This window comes from Planococcus citri, chromosome 3, assembly GCF_950023065.1.
Source record: "Planococcus citri chromosome 3, ihPlaCitr1.1, whole genome shotgun sequence".
NCBI classification, from domain to species: Eukaryota; Metazoa; Arthropoda; class Insecta; order Hemiptera; family Pseudococcidae; genus Planococcus; species Planococcus citri.
In genome coordinates, this window is record NC_088679.1 from 78,810,208 (window position 1) to 78,822,748 (window position 12,541).

Here is a 12,541-nt window from a genome sequence, read left to right on the forward strand (position 1 = left end):
ATTTGGTTTTTGACACCACCATAGGATTTCCATGTGTACAGTCGGTAATTATACAGGTAAATAAAAGAACACAGTTGGTTGTGAAAACTGTTGAAAATTTACAATCTAGGATGTTATCTTTCCCATTGTTCAATTTTTAAAATTCAAAATTTATTTTCAAATGGTTTTAAATCAATAAAACTAATATCGGCTCTGCTTTTGACATAGCTATTTTCCCCCTTTTCATCCTTTTTTTGGTACAAATTTTCATGATTAATTGTATGTAATTACTCAAGTACCCATACAACAATGACCATGCTAATTTTGATGTGAATGTTGACCCATGCACATCCGTCACTTTTGGATGTCACATGTTAATGTGAATTTTGACCCTGTGTCAAGCTAATTGTCGATGTAATTATCAACTGATGTTGATCTGCATTTGTGTCGACAATTGGCTCAACACAGGGTCAAAATTCACATCGACATGGGGCATCCAAAAGTGACGGATGTGGATGGATCGACATTCACATCGAAATTTATGTCGACATCCGGCTTTGTAAAATTATAAAATTTGAGTTTAAAAATTTTTTTCCAAAAATGATTTTCTCTGATGCGGCTATTGCTCCTGCTGAAAACAGCATTGATGCAAAGTCCACTTCCGAAGAAGTACACACGAAAAGTCTGAATAATCAAGAAGTAGAACAGAAATTCCTTATATCAAAGATGGTGCAATACTTTACCTAAGAGTACTAAACTAATCCATTTTCATGTCAACATGTGGATGTTAATGTTGATGTGAAATTCGACATCAACAAATACATCCACAATATCAACATCATATCATTTACAACTTCAAACTGTGGAAAAGTGAATAATTTCATCAATGCCCTAAAAAATTTGTTTTCCTCATTGAACAAGATCATATTTTTGAATGTTTACTGAAGTTTTAAGCACTAAAACAGAAATTTTAATTCTGAAAAATGGTCGACATAGTTGCAGATGTAAATATCGAGCATCAAATTTTACATCTACATGTTGAGATGGCATGTCGAGGTATCAGAAATAATGAGAAAATTTCAAAACTTTTCATCTACCTGGCTTTTGTAAGGACAGAAGATTCCTACTAAATAATTAATTGATCACTTTTCCATCATTATGTTGGAAAAAAACGTAGTCGCTGTAAATGTCGACGTTGACAATTGTTGTACGGGTATCTACTTGTGTAATTAAATTGCATTACGACTCATGATTACAAGTATTATAATTACGGCGTTCCCGGCCTCATGTTGAGCCTCATATACGTATGACATTTTTTTTAAAAATTCGTCCATTCCTTCAAGAGACCATTCGAGCTAAAGAGTTTTTCAACTTTCAGACTGGTAGTAATTATGAAAAAATCATACTGCCACCGTAGGCATCGTCGCATTGTGCATTATCTTGCAAAGAAAAACTCGAAAAATTCTAAAATGCGCGAATCTGCCAAAACCACTTATATGTACACCTACCCTCTTCAAAAGAGCAAAATTTCCATAATCCATTTTCTTGGCAATGACATTAAACAAATATATTATACACGTTTACAATTTGAGCGTAAAAATGAAAAAAGCCAACGGCAACGTTATCGCAACGAAGCGAAGGTAAAAAGCAAGGCAGCAGTCGGGCACCATTCGCATAAATAAATGAAAAACGCATTTCAGGTGAAAGATGTTGATAAAATATGGCCGAGTATTCGTTCGTACACGATATACCTACTCGTACCTCTACGTCGTATTACGTAATACGTGCTACCGCTGGAACGATGTTAATATGGCGGCCAGGGTACAAAAGTTATTGGAAAATAGGTAGCCTAGGTAGGTAGATAAATAAGCAGTTTTGTTATTTATTTTGAACATGTAGAATTTAAAGTTAGTCAGCAGATTCGATTATTCTCGCAGCAGTTTTATATATTTAACCGACGTATATATATAAAAGTGTATACTATAAGAGCGCCGAGTTTGCGGGGGCGGGTGAGGGGGCACTGGGGTGTGGAGCGGCGGCGCGGCGCGGCGGTGGCGTATATATAGTATATACATAAGGTCGAAGGGAGGCATGGTGAGAAACGACGATGAAAGAGAAGATATGCCCTTTACGGGCTTCTTCTTAATGGCCAACTCCCGGAAATTGCGCGCACTATATATCTTAACTGGGCAGATTTATGAAAGTACTTTTCAGCCCCCCATGATTTCCATTATTTTCTTCCTTCATCTCACCTTCTCTTCGGCTTTCTCTTTTTCACCAACTCGTCTTCTTCTTCGTCCGTATATAGTGTACTGTGTAGTGTTACGTATATCGGCGCTTTTTTCCTCCTCTTTTTCTTCCTCCCCTCGTCTTCGCCTCCTCATCACCGTGTACTCTTTTCTCATCGGCTGGCTCAATTCTTTCCATTTTTCTCCAAACTTTCCTCATGTACTATACCCACGAAGCTGTAAGTGTACCATATACTATTATACATCATGGAGGTGGTATGGTTTGAGTGCGTTGTATTGTAGGTAGGTATATAATATTATACGAGCGTATATCGTATTCTTATGTATGTTTTCTTACATTTTATATCTTCGAGGCCGACTAACAAACGCCATCAAAAGGGCGAGGCTGCAGAGGCAGCACATATTGCTTAGGTAGGTACCTACTACGTGTTTTGTACGTGTGGTTTTCGCCATTTAGCTCTCACTGTGGTAACGTCAATTTATGTATTGGCCTATGGCTGTTTCATCAATATAAATGCCTACTTGGACAAGCTCGAGCTGTAATTCGCCCTTTTCCCTGGAAAATTGCGAGAGCGAAAAAAAAAACTTGAACATTACAGGAGAAAACCGTGGTGAAAAAATATCGTCCTGAAATCCGATAACCTCACAACCAAGTAGGACTTCAGTCTCAAGGTTTCCTAAAGCAGGATACAAGCTTTTCAAATGTTTCAATTAGAAGGAGGGACGGAGATAGTTTATATTTATTCGAGCCAGATTCTTTTTTTTTGAGTCGAACTAGGTAAAAGAAAAATTATGAAATTCTGAAAGATGAAGGGAACAATAGGTGAATAAAAAATTGCGAAGTTTGATTGTAAAAATAAAGAAAAAACCAGGACTTTACTCGTAATTTTGGCAAAAACAATAATTTTTGGACTTTTTTTTGGCAATTTTTGTAAAATTAGACTTACTTCAGTTATATGTATAACAAAATTTGGACTTCTGATTCCTTTCCAAAAATGTGGAAAACTCCAACATACAATCATTCCAATATTAAAACCTGATAAAAACTCAAATCTTGCATCTAGTTATCTCCCCATCTCCTTAACTTCAGTTCCTTGCAAAATACTTGAAAAAATGGTTATTAAACGTCTTAATTGGTATATTGATTCCTCAAACTCTCTCAGCATTTTGTCAAAGTGGTTTCAGAAAGAAAAGATCTACCCTAGATCACCTCTTTAGTCTCCAAAAAGAAATTAGTTCGGCCTTCCAGAATAAAGAAAGTGTTCTTTCAGTCTTTTTTGATCTTGAAAAGGCATTTGATAAAGCCTGGCGTTATAAAATTCTCCAAAAATTACATTCCATTGGAATTAGAGGACATTTAGCCTACTTTATTCAAAATTTCTTGACAAACCTTACTTTTAGAGTAAGAGTTGACAATGCATACTCAGAATTTTTTGAAATTGAAAACGGAGTCCCCCAATGTTCAGTTCTTAGCACAGTTTTATTTATACTTTTGATTGATGACATTTCCAATGTTGTTTCTAGACCAATTTCCCTGAGAATCTTCGCTGATGATATAAACATTTTCTTTCGTTCAAATAATATTCAACTAGCTCTTCATTTAATCCAAGAAACCCTTGAAAAAATTGAATCATGGGCAGATTCTAATGGTCTAACCTTCTCAGAGTCAAAAACTCACTGTATAGGTACTTTTCACCAAAAAAAATAAGATTCCTCCAGATCTCATTCTCAACTTCAAAGGACACTCTTTAGAATTCAAAACCACTACTAAATTTCTTGGCTTAACTTTTGATAGAAAACTAAATTGGACTCCTCATTTCCTAAAAGTAAAATCAGATCTCATAAAACGCCTAAATCTGTTGAAAATAATCAAAAATACTAAGTATAATCCATCTTGCAAACTCCTACTTCACTTGTATAAATCTCTAATTTGCAGTAAAATTAAGTATGGAAGCCCATGTTTTGCAAATATCTCAAATAAAACTTCAAATATCCTAAAAACAATTCAAAATTCAGCCCTAAGGATCTGTATAGGAGCCCATTCCTCTCCAATACGAGTAGATAGCATTTATTGTGAAGCACTGAAGCAGCAGAATTACCCCCAGATTTTAGAAGAACTCTCATAACAAACAAATTCATCTCAAATGTATCCACCAACCCTTCCCATCCACTCCAAAACTCAATTAACCCACCAAACCCCCAACATTTTTACCATAATATTATAGAAGGACCCATTTCTAATTTCATCACAATGTTGAATGATCTTCAAATCAATCCTAAAACTTTCATCCAAAAACCAATATTATACCCTCCTTGGCTGCTAAAGCCTCCTCAAGTCAATCTACAGCTTATTAACTACTCAAAAAATAGCCACTCTCCATTAGTAATAAAACAGAACTATCTTGAACTCTTATCAGAATACAAAAAATTCAATCTTTGCTTTACAGATGGATCAAAAATACCAACACTTCACACAGGATATGCCTACTCTATAAATGATAGAATTTCTAATTTTAAAATCCATAACTGTTCTTCAATCTACACTGCCGAACTCACAGCTATTTTCCACTGTCTCTGTGATATACTCACTTATGAATCAGAAAATAAGTCCTTCTTAATTCAAAGTGATTCCCTCAGCTCACTAACTGCTATCCAAAATCTTTTTCCCAATCACCTTCTAATTCAAAATATTCATAAAACTCTATTTGACTTACAAAATTCAAACTTCTTCATACAGCTTATGTATGTACCTAGCCACGATGGAATCTTGGGAAATGAAATTGTAGATATTAATGCAAAATCTGCCACCACCCTTTCTCCCCTTATATTTATCACAGCTGACGACCTCAAATCTATCTTCACTAAAAGCACACTTAAGAAATGGCAAAACTTTTGGTCCCTCCAAACCACAAACAAGCTCTTTCAACATAAAAAATCAGTCCATCCTTGGAAAAACCTCTCCCACTTAAACAGACTTGAAGAAATCATTATAACCAGATTGAAAATTTGCCACACAAAAATCACACGCAATCACCTCCATGAAAAGGCCCCAAAACCCACATGTCAGTTCTGCCTGTCAGAACTTATATCTGTCCAACACTTACTATTTCACTGTCCCTTCTTACATCAGCACAGACTATCCCTTCAAATAGATGAAAGATCCCTATTCATACCAGACGACCCTTCCAAAATTAAAAAATTCTTAGACCTAATTAAAAAACTTGACCTTACCAACTCGATTTAAATCTCACACGACGGGTGTAATAATCAAGTAAGTAATTACAAACTCCCAAAAAAAAAAAAAATTCTGACAATTTTGGCAAAAACAGAATTTTGTCGGAAATATTGGAAAAATATGACCTTTAAGGAAGTGAAGGCATAAATCAATGCGGTTCTGTATGTTTTGACAAAAAAGTAGAATGATTTCAAGTGAATTTTTCGTGGTGATTTAGAATAAATTATTGTTCAATGATGATTTAGTTTGGAACTCTTTTTGATTATTTCAAATGAATTTTTTTTTGTAATTAGTGATTTTTCAGAGTTCAATTCTAGTGATATTTTTTTCAAATGATGAGATAAATTTTTGTGGTGATTTCAAATTGATTTTTCACTGTTGAATTCTAATGAATTTTTTTCAAAGTACGACAAAATTAATTTTTTGTTCGGAATTATTCCAAGTGAATTTTACGTGGTGATTTAGAATATACATATTATTCAATGATGATTGTTAATTGAATTTTTTCAGCAACTTGAAATTCAGCTTTTTAGTAGTAGGCGGTTTTGACGTCTACGATGTACATTTGGAAACGAAAATGATGAGTTTTAGCAAAGCTACGTATAATTTTTGACCCTTGTAAAAAAAAATACCACGTACAGGAACACGTTATAATAATGCGTATTCTACATAGAAACAAAACCATCGATCACATAGCCACCAATATAGTTGGTTATTAAATCTGACAAGAAATTTCGAGTACCTACTATAATAGCTATCGCGTGTTTCTCGCGGTATTACCTTACGCTTAGCATACACTCTTCGAAGCATATTGTTCATTATAAATGTAAATTAACTTGTCATATCGAGATTGAACTTGAAATTTGTTCAATTTTCATAAACCAACTCGCATACGATACGAACTGACAGTTGGTTTAACTCGGTTTTGTATTTTTCATTTCATAATTAATCGTTCCGTGCTCTTCGATGAAAAATTTTCGCTATATAGGTTCGCGTTTTGATTTTCATTTTGTGTCTATTTTTTTTATTATTATTATTAAACATTTTTTTTTGTGTGTGTTCGTTAACGTATCACGAGCTTCGTTTATGGGATTACAATCACGCGATGTAGCCTATGGGTACGTGAGTGATGAACGTGGGTAGGTGTATTATGATTTTCAATTTCTTTCGTTGCTCGACGTAAATGAGGTCTAAGTTGGTATGATTTTTGCTGTGTGTGCGTGTGAGTGCTTTTTAGAGTTCGAATTGAATTTTATATGAATTGATAAATTTTCATTATTCAGAGCATATCTGATTTTAGAATATTTTGAGCGAATTACTTTGACAACTTGGAAAAATTTTCAACATCAAGTCAGACTTCAAACGTGAAAAAATTTGGTCAAATTTCCAATATTTAGAGTCAAGCCATTGTTAGAATTTTTGGTCAGATTCTTGAAAACTGTCGAAATTTTGGAAAAAATTCAACTTAATTTCTGATATAATGTTGGACAATTAAAAACTTGAAGAAAATGGGGGGAACATTGGAAACTTGTTTGTGATTCTTAGGAGTTTGAAAAAAATGGTGATGAATTTTCAATATTATATCAGACTTGAAAATTATAAAAAATAACCATTTTTTTGCCTAACTTTTGAATACGAGAAAAATTTTGAAAAAATCTTCACAAAAAAATCCCTACGAATTCTCGACATTACCTACTGCGTTAGTCTTTCAAAACTTTGAAAAAAAATCACCAAAATTCTGAAATTTCTTGAGCAAGAAAAATATCCATGATTTAAAACTTACTTTCCTCGAAGAGCAGACTTGACTACCATTTTTTTGCATGAGCTCTTATCAAGTTGAAAAAAAAACTTACCCTAATTAACATTATAACTCGTGATAAGTTTCGAAAGAAGGGAAAAGGGTTCGAAATGTCACAAAAACATGAAAAATCAGCACTTCGGTCATTTTTAAGCATCTCATGCCCCAAATCAGAGCATTTATCACAATTCATAAAGCAAACATTTCTGATTTAAATGAAGTTCTGTCAAAAAACCTCTCTTTGTCATTCAAGCAGTGTTGGTCTTCTTGCACAGAGTACTACAAATTGAAAAAAAAAAAAAAAAAAAAAAAATGAAATACAGAAAGAATTGATGAGATATTTCAGAAAATTCTCAATTTCCATGTCATTGTCAGAAGTATTCGAAAAAGATCTGTTTTTGAGAAAAATCCCCCCCCAGGGAGGAATCCTGAGCAACGATGGTGATCTTTTAAGTAATACAGTCAAATAGGGATTTCGCCTGGAATAAATTGGGGAAAATTTTTTTTTGCGCCAAAACGCTTAGGATGGTGTCCTAAATGACATACTAAAACCCACCCTAAATCCGCCTGGAGCTTCTCCCACCAGACCCACATTCGTGCCCCCCCCAGCACCGTTTTTTGCGATTTTCTCGCGAGCAGTTGATTTTACGTCGAAAATAATTTTATTTTTGTGTTCTACGTCAAATTTCCGATCTAGTGATGTATCAACTGCCCTTCTACCCCCAAGGGGGTGGGGCTAGACCCATTCAAAAAAGGGGGATTTCTTGAAAAATACATAAAGGCTATAGGCGCCTAAGAGGGGTGAAATGGTCCCCGAAAGTGTTCGAGTTGATATCAGCATGGATGGAGAAACTTGCGCGTGGAAAATTTCAGATCTACATCCCCTCCCCTTTTTGGTGACCCCCCCCTTTTCTGAAATTTCAATAACACTTTTCTCAGCCCCATTTTAACCGATTTTGAAAATTTTTCTGGGAGTTATGTATATCCTCAGTAGGTACCCCCACAAAAATTTTCAACCCCCTCCCCTCATGTTTACCCCTCAAAACGGCGTTTTTTTCATTTTTTTATGCCTATTAACAATCAAGATTGCGAGGTACAATTTTACAAACACGTTTTTTGGATGTATTTTTGACCCCCAAACATCATGTAGTTCTTTCAAAATTTTTGCTCTAGTGCGCCGTGCTGAAAAGTTGAAAAAATGTGTCTTAGGGGGGTGGGGGTGATTTTGAAATTTTGAGAAACATGAATATCAATGAGTAGGGTGTCGTTTTCTTATGATTCAATACCACTGAGCACGAATATGACCTCAGCAGAATGTTTACCTTATAAGGAAATTTTTTTCCAATTTATTTTTCTTTGGGGGGGGGGGGGGGGTTAATTGGACAGCCTTTGCATCCAATGGAGGCAGTTGAATGTGCGAGTGTAGCAGAAAATCTGACGTCATATTCGTGCTCAGCAGTATCGAATCGTAAGAAAACGACACGAAAATCATCAAAGTAAGTTTATTTTGAAAATCTTAAAAATTGAGGGGTCCGGAGGGGATGTGCGGGTGTAAAACAAAATCTGACGTCATATTCGTGCTCAGCAGTATTGAATCGTAAGAAAACGACACAAAAATTCATCAAAGTAAGTTTATTTTAAAAATCTTAAAAATTGAGGGGTGAGACTGAGGGGTCCGGAGGGGCTGAGGGGCTCTGGAGAGGGGTAGGTGGGTGTAGCAGAAAATCTGAGGTCATATTCGTGCTCAGTGGTATTGAATCATAAGAAAACGACACCCTACTCATTGATATTCATGTTTCTCAAAATTTCAAAATCACCCCCACCCCCCTAAGACACATTTTTTCAACTTTTCAGCACGGCGCACTAGAGCAAAAATTTTGAAAGAACTACATGATGTTTGGGGGTCAAAAATACATCCAAAAAACGTGTTTGTAAAATTGTACCTCGCAATCTTGATTGTTAATAGGCATAAAAAAATGAAAAAAACGCCGTTTTGAGGGGTAAACATGAGGGGAGGGGGTTGAAAATTTTTGTGGGGGTACCTACTGAGGATATACATAACTCCCAGAAAAATGTTCAAAATCGGTTAAAATGGGGCTGAGAAAAGTGTTATTGAAATTTCAGAAAAGGGGGGGGGGTCACCAAAAAGGGGAGGGGATGTAGATCTGAAATTTTCCACGCGCAAGTTTCTCCATCCATGCTGATATCAACTCGAACCCTTCGGGGACCATTTCACCCCTCTTAGGCGCCTATAGCCTTTATGTATTTTTCAAGAAATCCCCCTTTTTTGAATGGTTCCAGCCCCACCCCCTTGGGGGTAGAAGGGCAGTTGATACATCACTAGATCGGAAATTTGACGTAGAACACAAAAATAAAATTATTTTCGACGTAAAATCAACTGCTCGCGAGAAAATCGCAAAAAACGGTGCTGGGGGGGGCACGAATGTGGGTCTGGGGGGAGAAGCTCCAGGCGGATTTAGGGTGGGTTTTAGTATGTCATTTAGGACACCATCCTAAGCGTTTTGGCGCAAAAAAAAATTTTCCACCAATTTATTCCAGGTTGAGTTCTCATATGAGCTAATTTGACTGGACTAAAGCGGAATCTTTTAAAATCGAAAACTCGAATTATTTGCACACAAACAATATACTTTTCAGCGTGAAATATCCCTTCCACCCCTCGAAAATTTTGAAATACGTTTTTCCTTCATTTTTTGATTTCTTTTTGGGGGGCTCTAAAGGAGTTTTTCTAAGCGCCAACATTGTTCAACTGATCGGATTTCGAAACGATTTCATTTTCAATACAGAAATTGAACATCGTTGAGAAAATGTTTCATTTAGTTTTTCTCTTTTTTGTCGCAAGTTCAGTGGGTTGGAGGGGGAGGGGGTACATTTTGACATTTTGAGACCAAAATTACTCGAAACCAGGGAAGTTTTTTCAAAAGAGGATGGTTCAGAAGAATTTGAACGCAGAAATTAAAAATTTTCAACAAAAGAAAACTCAACAACTTCTCTTTTAGGCATTCAATTTTCTTTATTTTTCAATCTTGAAGAGCTCTGTACAGAGAGAGGGTCATATGTAGTTGTAGTAAGAACTCAGGGTGTTTTTTACATATGAAATGTTTATTCAAAACTTTGACGCATGAGTTACAAATTTCCAATAAAAAGTTTTTTAAACACATTTTAAAAAAAATTATTCCAACTTTGGGGACATTGTTCCAGAGGACCAATATTGCTTGGGAAAGTTGGGGACCAGGGAGGTTCTATTCTTGAATGAAAATGGTGTAATTCAAAACAATTCTGATGGATGAGTTGAATATTATTCTTTATCAAGATTTTTTAATCGATGTTTTTTTCATTTTTTCAACTTTGGGCACCACTTAGGGGGCTAAATTCGTCAATGATTCTTTCGTATTCATAAAAAGACAACAACATAAGGGCGTGGGAGCAAAAAGAACGCATAAAATTATTCAGGAGTATCAAATGAAGGACCACCCCAACACACCAAACATAATCGAGGAATTTACTTCAATTTTTCACATAAGTTACCGTTTTTAAAAATTTGGTACACAATTTTCCAATACGAATTCATTTTGCAGGAATTTTCAAGTTGGGTTTACGATTTAAAAATCTCATTCCTCGGTCGAAATTACGTAATAAAGCAACTAAGAGTAAAGAAAACTGAAAAAATTTTAATTTTCTTACCTCAGCCAGGTTTATGGAACAATTGTCGCTGAGATGTTGGTAAATCGACGGAATTTTGCGGTATCTTTCATTGTCATGACAGCGAATCAGTGATGCATTTTCTGACTTCCGTAGAATCCAAAAAATAAGCTGAAAAAAAAATTAATAAAGATATATTATTATCGAGCTTACATTTTACAGAGGCAAGTAAAGTTTTAAAAAAACTACAATACTGCAGAAAGCATTCAAAAATTATGAGCCACGTAATAAAACCTTGAAAAACGATGCCAATAAAAATGATTCAGAGAACGAAGTTCCTGCTGATAGCGAGTGTGATCAAGTGACACATGCTACACGTACTTACGTATTATTATTGGGTCATTCCATGCCAAATCGGCGGATTTTTGCACGAGGGGTCTTCGATTTTTTTCAAAATCAGATCATTTGTAGAGGTCATCAAACGATGACAAATGACGCAAACTGGACATTTTTTCGATTTTTTTTGACGGAGCTGTGGCGCTTCAAAGTTCTCCAAAATGACCGAAAATGGAAAATTTCAGTTGCAAATTGCTCCGGTTGTACGTGGTATAGAATTTTGAACTTTTTTTCAAATTGTAGTACTTTGAGAGGGCAATCGACAAGTGATGTCAAAATCAGTGTTGCCACTTTCAAAAACCTAAAAAAATCGATTTTAAAACTTATAATTTGAATAAAACCACGATGTCGACGAGTAAAAATTCTGAAAAAATTCTCAGTTTTAGTCCTTTTTATGTAGAATGACATATCAAAAAATTGGACTGGCATCTTTTTTCATTTTCGAGAAAAAAAAATTACAAGTTTTACAATCGCTGCAAAAGTACCATCAGAAACCTAAAAAACGAAAATTTTTGCATTTTTGAAATATTTTACCAATTTGTAGACGATAATGTGAAAAAAATCCCCCTCCCCCCATTTGTCAACGAATTGACATTTTTTGTGCTATAAATTTTTATTTCAAGAGTGAAATATGTGCATTTTTCGTCAATTTGTCGACAAATTGGGGGAGGGGGATTTTTTTCACATTATCGTCTACAAATTGGTAAAATATTTCAAAAATGCAAAAATTTTCGTTTTTTAGGTTTCTGATGGTACTTTTGCAGCGATTGTAAAACTTGTAATTTTTTTTTCTCGAAAATGAAAAAAGATGCCAGTCCAATTTTTTGATATGTCATTCTACATAAAAAGGACTAAAACTGAGAATTTTTTCAGAATTTTTACTCGTCGACATCGTGGTTTTATTCAAATTATAAGTTTTAAAATCGATTTTTTTAGGTTTTTGAAAGTGGCAACACTGATTTTGACATCACTTGTCGATTGCCCTCTCAAAGTACTACAATTTGAAAAAAAGTTCAAAATTCTATACCACGTACAACCGGAGCAATTTGCAACTGAAATTTTCCATTTTCGGTCATTTTGGAGAACTTTGAAGCGCCACAGCTCCGTCAAAAAAAATCGAAAAAATGTCCAGTTTGCGTCATTTGTCATCGTTTGATGACCTCTACAAATGATCTGATTTTGAAAAAAATCGAAGACCCCTCGTGCAAAAATCCGCCGATTTGG

At 35.1% G+C, this 12,541-nt stretch overlaps 1 long non-coding RNA gene across 1 annotated transcript in view; it reads right to left on the reverse strand.

Moving 5' to 3' along the window:
- Nucleotides 1-12,541, reverse strand: part of LOC135839521 (uncharacterized) — a 58,926-nt gene that overhangs the window by 25,824 nt on the left and 20,561 nt on the right. The window contains exon 6 of the long non-coding RNA XR_010557608.1: nt 10,964-11,092. This is a non-coding gene — a long non-coding RNA (uncharacterized LOC135839521). The remainder of the gene's footprint in view (nt 1-10,963; nt 11,093-12,541) is intronic.